Here is a 9,088-nt window from a genome sequence, read left to right as displayed (position 1 = left end):
AATTTCGAAAGTTTGCTTGGTTGCTGTTCTGCATATTCAGAAGATGAAAGAGTGGCTATATATGGATGGGTGATCTATAACGGTGGCAATTGTTCTATGCTTGATGCTCGTTCAGCCATGTGACCACTGTTTGCCAGGTAAAATAACTTGCATTGATTGTATCTGTTTCATGAGGGCGAAGTACTTTAACTAAATTAATGTGTCACTTAGAATGTTAATAATTGGCTTCCACAATCGCTTATACCGTTCCTGCGTTAGGCTACGAACAAATCAACTGCGCGGCGTCTTGCAGACTGCTGGCTTGCCACGCTCGGGTTGCCGCTTCTTAGCACTTTTCCTGCAAAGCACCGTGGTTTCTATAGCGACAAACGAATATGTCCGAGCGTTATTTCTCCCACTACCGCCTAGCAAGGCAGCAAGCAGTGCCCTGCGCCAGCGTCGTCCTAGCAACACACTTGGATAAAGTTGTCGAGCGAGGGTGCCTCAATGGTCGGCTAGGGGAAGGCAACGAGGGAGTCAAGGAACCCTGCTGAGAAGCGCAACGGAGAACAGCGCGTTCACGAGTGGTCTCCACTCGCCTCACGTGACTCCCTCGCTGGCAAAATGAAGAATGGTGTGGGCGGTTCGCCACTATACTAGCCGCGTCACGGGACCGACGGGCGGCACGCCGTTCTTGGAAGATTACCGAGAGTATATTCAAGCATTTACACTGAGTCCTGCTGCTGTTCCTGAGCTGCGGCGTGTGACGGCTTGGGCGATGTCAAATATTAAGCAATGAACAGCCACAATTTGAAATGTTTGCTTTAGAATGTATTTATCAAAGGTTATAAAGTAAGCGTCGCTTTCCGCATAGCGTACACGAACATATAACAGCTTATTTGCCCAGTCTTTTTCAGCCACCAATTCTTAATAAAGCGCACCTTTCTTTGTCTCTTTCTTCTTAGACTGTGCCACTGCTGCTACTGTCTGGCACACCTTGTCGTCGGGGGGGGGGGGGGGGGGGGGGGGGGAGGCAGGGGGTTTAGGAGAGTGTGTTTATTATTGATGGCAAGGGCACGCCGTAAAGGAAAGGTGATATGAGAAACTCTTGGCGGTCTTTCTCTGGCCTCCCCACAACAATGCCCACGGGAGCGTCTTGGGTGTCACCACAGTAACCTCTAGACTGCTGCAATTATCCTTGAGACCCCCACAAAAGTATTGCAAAAGTTGCAGCGCTTTGCAACCCTTCGGTCCTGGCAGCTTGCATACAGGGGACGGGGGGGGGGGGGAGAAAGGTGACGTACGAAAGCAAGCTTGCAACGCTGCTAATATAAGCCGCAGAAGTTGCGGACCAACTAAATCAATTGAAATTAAAGGCCCGGCGCGGTACGTTTCGGCTATTTCTTGCCACACGTCAGGGGGATTTCATACACAATTCGCACATTGCATTTGGCATCCGACTGGACATGATTCTTGCCACATCCCACTGACGTGTGGCAAGTCTTACATTGGGCAGACGGGGCGGTGCCTTAATGATCGAGCCAAGGAACCTAAACAAACATTTAAGACAGATGAATTGGCGCATTTTACTACGCATTTCAAAGACTGCCCCTGTGAGCCATGTTTCAAGGAGATAAAGATTCTGGGAGAAGCCAGGACCAGACGGCACGATAACTGATGGAGGCATATCAGAAAGGCCAAGACTGTGTTAGCGATACCTCCATTAAGCTGCTTGAATCGGAGTTAATTTTTTTTATAAGTGGTTGCCCCGCTAGGCTGATGAGTGGACTTTGTGCTGCGTTCTATGCATGTCATATTTGTCTATATATTCCTACGTGTTTCCGTCGATGAATCAGTTGCAAGTTACCGCCCGTGTCGTCGTTTTGAGTTGCTCTTTCTCTGCCTTTGTCCTTGATTAGCGGTCAACATGTCGATCATTGCGTAAACACCAACTAGGCCAAACTCAAGTTCTTCTCATGCTAGACCGTGGTGACGTCACTACGTGATTTCTATACTGTTGGGTACTTTTCCACACGGAGTAGCTTACGCAACCGTAATCTTAACCGGGAAACACACACGGGAGAAGGAACGTGCTTCGAATTATTCGCACACGTCTTTAGTATACATTATACGGTTTGCACTTCAAACGAGGGTTTTGAATGACGTCAACCCCTTTTGAAGCAGCTGCAAACCTAATCTTTACCGGAACGCGTCGGAGGGTGTTCCCATTGTTCACACGCGCACTTTCTGCGCACCTGCGGGGCTCGATTTCGACAATACTTGGATAAGCGTTCAAAAGTATAGGGTCTGCGGTATCACAGAAAAGGCTGAATATTTTCATTACCTTAGCAGGCATCACGGTTGATTCAACGTACTCTGATATTCTCCCATCCGTAATTCTTTAACGCCGACGGCACGTTTCTAAAAAAATGTCACAGTTTCGCCCTAAGGGCGAAGCAATGAATGCGATAGCAACACAGCAATGTCATACGAAGTAAGGTGAGCGGCTTTGGTAGCAACACCACGCAGAACTGTTGTCGACGCCATCGGCGTTTTGCCCGCGTTAGCTCAAAATGCGTGCGGCGTTGGTGACTGTTGCTGGAGCCTCTGATATAAATAGGCACTTGGTGCCGCAGCTAAACGTCGCCTCCCTTCCCTCCCCCTCCCCCACGGCCTCTCGCGCGTCCGAAGAAGGCGCGTTTGCTCTACATATATGGTGATTGTAAAGGAGAAAAGAGACGCCTACTTCTGCAGCCCTTAAGCGAGCACGGCGCAGAACGCGCGTTTGTTCTCCGCCGTGCGTTCACTCCCCGTGAAAGACGCGCCCCTCGCGCCCTTTCACTCGCACATACAGCGTTCGGCGCGCGGCGACGATTTCATCTCCAAATGACGTCATACGGAACCTCACGGCGACGGCGACGGCGACGGCGACGAGTTACGTGCGGGCAACGACTGATGGGCTCGAACACTAACGATGGAGGCGTGGAGGGATGGTGTGGAGCATTACGCCGTCCCGGATGCGAGATCACCGATAATTCCTGACGGAATATCTAATGCAGCGAATGTCGTACTATGAGTGGAGGCCACGGTAGTAAAGGACTAAATAATTACCTATGGACTTCCGGGGCCTCCTCAAACGGCGGGCAGTCTTCTATGCGGGCATAATATGCAATTTGAAGGGCATGCATGTTCAAACGACCCTGAACTTATGTGGTGTGTGTGGTGATGCATTCCTCCTTGCCGCTGAGTACTTCCACAAGCTCACACTTTGGGCCACATGTACCGAGTCGAGCTGCGTCTCCAGTGCCCTGGAGCGCACGCATTGACATCTGCATTAATCGCGATGCCACATGTAACGTGCGCTCTAATGGAACCGCACACTGCAACAAGATGATGTCCTTGAGCATTTTAATTGATTTTTTTTCAAACCACTCTCTGCTGGTAAATGATCATATACTGCACAAAGAAGGCTTATATTATCTTAGGCTTATCTCAATTCCCCACCATTCTGATCAAATCTATGTACAGTACTCACGGATTGAAATAGGACACTCGGAGCGCGTGGCCACTGGTACATGCAGCGCCGCCCGTGGCTGCTTATAGAACCAAAGTGTTGCATTGTGGTATAGCGCGAGGGGGAGAACATCTACGGAGCAGAATTGCTTCTTCCAGTCGCCAGCGAGCCAGCCTTTAGTTCGCCACACTGCCAGCTTCGAGCTGCAAGGCTTGCGCGCCTAGGGTGCCTCGATGCCCAGCGCCGCAAGCGGCGCTGGCATCGAGGCGCCCTATGCGCGCCTGCGCATGCCGACCGAAATGGCTCGGCGGTGCGTACCGTCCATATTGCGGCGTCGTCTGCTTGCGCGCCTGCGCGAGCACACGACGCCTTTGGCGACGCGGTACGCATGCTGTGCAAGTAAGACACATGATTCAGCTACGAGATTGCGCTTTACGTTCCGTTCGTAGACATGATAACATCTGCACAAAATAACGGAAAGTTTACTTTGTGCGAACACCGAACACCTGTGGAGCGGCCGACAGGAAAGCGCCTTCTCTATTTCAGCCTCAATATGATAACTCCCGACATTGTTGGTCGTACTGACGTAAGCAGAAGCCGAGCCACAGGTAGTTATATATGGAGAACACAAGACGTGCCTTGCTGGCACGTCACGCCACGCTGGAAGTCTGGTGAACTACAGGCCGGCTCGTTGGAGACCGGAAGGAGCAATTCTGCTGCGTAGATGCTCTCCCCCTGGCGCTATACCACAATGCAACACCTTGGTTCTATGAGCACCAACGGGCGGCTATGAGCACCCACCCTGCATGTACCAGCGGCCACGCGCTCTGAGTGTCCTATTTCAATCCGTGAGTACTGTACATCGCAGTATGATATTGCCATGCATAAACCCAACGGATACGTTTATATATGCCGCAGTGTGTTCTGCTCTTTGGCATCATGAAAAGTGAGATTAATAGGACATGCAAAAAAATTAGAATGTATGCACTCTGCTGTTAAATACCATAGAGGCCACGACGTTCGACGCCGATTTGCCATGTCCACACGCTCACATCATTCAAACTGCCTCGAAAGAGTCTAAAAGAAGGCCCTGGGAAATTTCGACATGCCATATACACTTTTTTTGCATGTATCACACCAGCAAACCTGACAGCGTTACCATACTTAAAAATGATGTGACCATAAAAAGGCAGGAAGGGGGGAGGTAGCACGCATTTTCTTATCGCTTGCCATGAGCCCACACATTTTGTAGATACTTACGCACTTGTTTATCGAGAAGCTAGACTGAAAAGCTACCCACTGTGTTTAAATAGCAGTAAATATCTTCAGAGACTTTGCTGTTGCCTTATAACTCTACCTTCGGGAACATGTAAGAATAAACTTGCTCGAATGATTACCTACTAGATCAGGTAGCAATTGCCACTTGAATTCAGAGGTCATAATGACGGCATACATATCAGCGCAATTTGTTTCTTTGTACGCACATTTTGCAATTTCGCGATGCCCAATCCTTGGACAGGCCTAAAACCCTTTTTTTTTCGAGCCGAATCTATTTTAGCAAAACTTGATCAAACTTTAGTAAAATCATAGAACCCCAAATTCGTGGCCATTTCAAAAAAATAGAAAGGGTTATCGGGTAATGCTTATATATTTCCTGATTCTGCAAAGTGCCTACAGAAGGAGCATGGACACGCTTTGTGATAAATTTGATAAAGGTACCCACGCGTAGGTTTCCGTTCTCATTATTGGTTGCTTTACAGATGTATGCTGAAAACATGCGTGCTAACAAAGCAACGGATACGCGAATTCGCCCTGACGCCTATCTATAATAGCTCCAACGTTCACAATCTCCTCCCCTGTTCTCACGTGTTCGTTTTTTGTAAAACGACCGCCTTATCCACGTAACGGAGCTCGGCGGCATAACATGGGCATTAGACAATGGGAGAGTGTCGAAGAAATAATGTATTCAAAATTCTTCTCATGCCCATGAATACACACCCAAGCAATGCCTACATATGTGCAGTAGACAATAGGCGGGATAGCGATAGACCCTCATGCTGCCCAAAACCTTAACTCATTGTGCTCTTTCAGGAAATCTTTTTATTGCTATGGCATAGTTCCTCTAAGAAATATGCTTACAAGTGCTAGCAGAAATGAAACAATAACCATCCTGCGGCACATAATGATAACGAATCTATCGCCCTTTGAAAGTGAAAGTTACAATTATCATTAAGTTTCTAGTCCCAAAATGCACATAAGATCACATAAGGTAGCAAAAAAATATTTTTCAGATTATATAACACTTCTTTTGTTCAATGCTGCATCCGTAGATCGATATAAAGGACAGGAGAGGCGAATCCGAACATTGAGACGTTCCGCATCTTGGAGTTATCATGAAAGTTTTCTGCTTGAACGTCTGGGTTCTTTTTGCAACATTTGCCTTTCTTTTAGCAGTGATGCAAGGGGCAGGTGAGATATCCGCTGTTACAGCGATAGTTGAGGAGCGAGCTTTCGGGCGACTTCATTCTAGAACTACTCCTCGTACGACTACACGGAGGTTTAACGGACAATTCGGAGGTGAGCAGAAGCACTTTTTCTTGATATCAGTCAGTTGTAGGCACATACTGAAAACAGAATCCAGCAAGCATAATTATTTAACGCAGTATTGCATAAGTAGCTGTGTAGTGACATTTCCCCGACGTCGAAGATGTACATAACGAAAATCACTGCAGTAAATAGAGATCTGTCAAAGCAGTGTGCATTTGATCAACTTGAGCGTCAGGAACTGGTCGATGCGAAACAGATAGCCTTTGGTATACAGAGAGTAAGAATAACTTACTATGCCGGCAATCACTAAATAAAATCTGCTTTGATTCCATGGCTGTGTGCCAACGTGAGCCCTGCGAAAAATAATGTACAGACTCGTCCACTATTGTATTGAATACGCCAATGCATTGCTGCGCTTTGAGGGGCACTAGTGCACCCCATGCGGCCGCGCATATTATAGTGCAGCTTAGAGGCGTAGCTTTGTGTGGTCTGCTGCTCTGTTTGGAGTTCAGACACGCCAGACTTGCCTTCCGGTGAAGCGCACTTTTACAACCCGCACACGTGTGTGCGATGTCAAACATCACATATAAAGACTCATTCACACTAGGCTGACAAGACACCGATTTTGGCGTGCCGACTATTGGCGACAAAAGTTTACAGGACGGAAAACGCTGTTGCCAATGGTTTAAAGGAAGGAAAAGACTGTCGCCAGCAGTCGGCAGACCCAAATTGGTGTCGTTTCGGCCTAGTGTGAATCGGCCTTAAGTGACCAGCGGATTCCCCACACAGACCCCAATAAACTGCATTGCACCATAAAATTGTTCTCACTTGAAGGAGAAAGTTCTAGATTGTTTGTTTAATGACGGGGTATAACGACAAGGCAAAATTTTGTTAACTTGACCAATACGCCATAGAATGTGACATTCTATTCACGCCAACGCGGACTTGGTGCACCCAGACAACCTATAAGATGCCACAAACTCATGCATAACTCTCTCACTGCACATGCTCGCTGTAGGAGCATTTCACAACGGGTGACCACGTTATCACATGTTCCACCTAAAGTCGATGAGCCTGTACGTTTCGAACCAAACAAACAAAGAACAAATATGCCCATTTCTTTTCATCAGTCTTTGAATGCGACGTACTGTTCCAGAGCAGTGCAGTGTTTATTTTTTAACACTTAAAGAGTGTGTTGTTCATTGGCTTCAGGTTGGTCACTTCTCATTTGCACACATCTACTTGCGCGTTCGTGGACGGTCTTTGCACCAGGGCATGCCCACAGTAGATGGCGGTGATCTGCTGCAGACACAGGAGCAGAGCACTTCGAACACTGGTCTTTGTCTTCATATATTACACCCAAGCACAATTATGGATAGTGTAAGGACCACCCGGCCCCGAAGAATTAGGAAAGTGACACCCTCCACCCAAGAAACATCGTATAGAAGGGAGCACGCCTGCGCCATTGGAGAATAGATTTTTGACCTTGAGAACAATGCGGGAGTAAGAGGGAACGGAAAGACGAAGGTTTACAGGTGTCGACAAACATTGAGCATAGCGCCCTGCATGGCAATCAAAGAATTTGCTTGTCCGTAAACTTGTTACCGTTTACAAATCACGGGGCCACCGGAGCCATGGGCGGCAGTAGCAAAGCTGGTAGTGGCATCCTGTGGCGAGTTGTCCAACTACAATGCGTTTCAAAAAGATTGAGTCGCGTGAAGGTGTTCTAGGAGAAAAACCATGAAGGTACGGTGCATCACTGTTATGTGGCTACCATCGCTTTGCAGCAGCATTTAAGTTGAATTTGTACGTCACCACAATATTACTTTAGTGCGATCTCTGGTAAGACTCTTCGCCACCAAATGCCGCTACTAGCGCTGTTGCTGCAGTAAACCTCTCCGGGAACCCGTTATTCCGCAAACGCGAATACGTTAACGGATAAAGTACGAGTCTGTTGTGGTCATGACTTTGTGCCTGGCCCAGCGCACAATAAAGTTAACAGGTAAAGTCTCCTGAACCTTATGAATCTGTCCACAAATCCTCACCTTTTGTCTTTACCTTAGTACGGATGTGCGCTTCATTGACGTTAAGCAATTGGAAGATTGTTTGCATCGGATCATGTAAAGCCTGCGGATAGAATAATAAAAGATGTGAGAAGTCCGCGGCGAAGCAGCGGGTAGTATGCATCTCAGGGTGTGTAGAACTTAAATATATTTGTCCTCCCATTGCGTTAATCTCAGTGTCAATGTAGATTACAAAGCGTCCCGCTGGTACGGTCGTTTCAGTTATTATTGTTTGAAACGATCAGCGCAGCTTTGTCGTCTTGTCAGTGGTTATTGAGTAGCAATGTCACGGTGCAAGACTCTTCAAGGTCATAGTCATACGAAATCTCCTTAGAAAGTGAAATGGAGTGCAGCGACAGTCAGTATAACGTGTCTTTGAGCTCTCTGGCTTGCTGTCGCTGATAAAAAAGCCGAGAAGTGATGTTAAGTTAGGCATGCTCTTCTAGCGTTGGTACATGTGCCAGACAAGGGATGGCCGCAATGCTTATCCCTGATCTTCCGTTGATGTCAAGTTTGTCTTTCTCTTGAGCAACCCCCATCGGGCCAGGCACCTGATGGGGGTTGAGCCGCCTTAAAGTTCTTTGATTTCTTTATAACGCTACGCCACTGGTTTACTAACTAACGGTAGACGACAGGCATGCCCACCACAATGGCGGCCAGTCACTTTTTTTTCTCACTTGCGAGAGCAATCTCTCACCATTTAACAGGAAAAGTTACGCCCTGACGAAGTCTCAATGAATACGTTATAGCATATTATGACGAATAGAGTGCTGCCAGCCACTAGTATATCAGGCTTCACCATTCGAAACCTTGAAATAATTCGAGCAGAGGTTTCGAAATGGTTTCCTTCCACGAGGCTATGGATTCCAAATTCTACGTGAGCTGTGCTTGCCGACTCAGCCCCCCCCCCCCCTCCCTCCCACAAAGAAAGCCTGCTGGAGTGCGTTAGGACTATGAGAAAACTCCATTTTAGACCTAGCACGCT

Source organism: Dermacentor silvarum, chromosome 5 (genome assembly GCF_013339745.2).
Source record: "Dermacentor silvarum isolate Dsil-2018 chromosome 5, BIME_Dsil_1.4, whole genome shotgun sequence".
Classification (NCBI taxonomy): Eukaryota; Metazoa; Arthropoda; class Arachnida; order Ixodida; family Ixodidae; genus Dermacentor; species Dermacentor silvarum.
Note: the sequence above shows the minus strand (reverse complement) of the source record.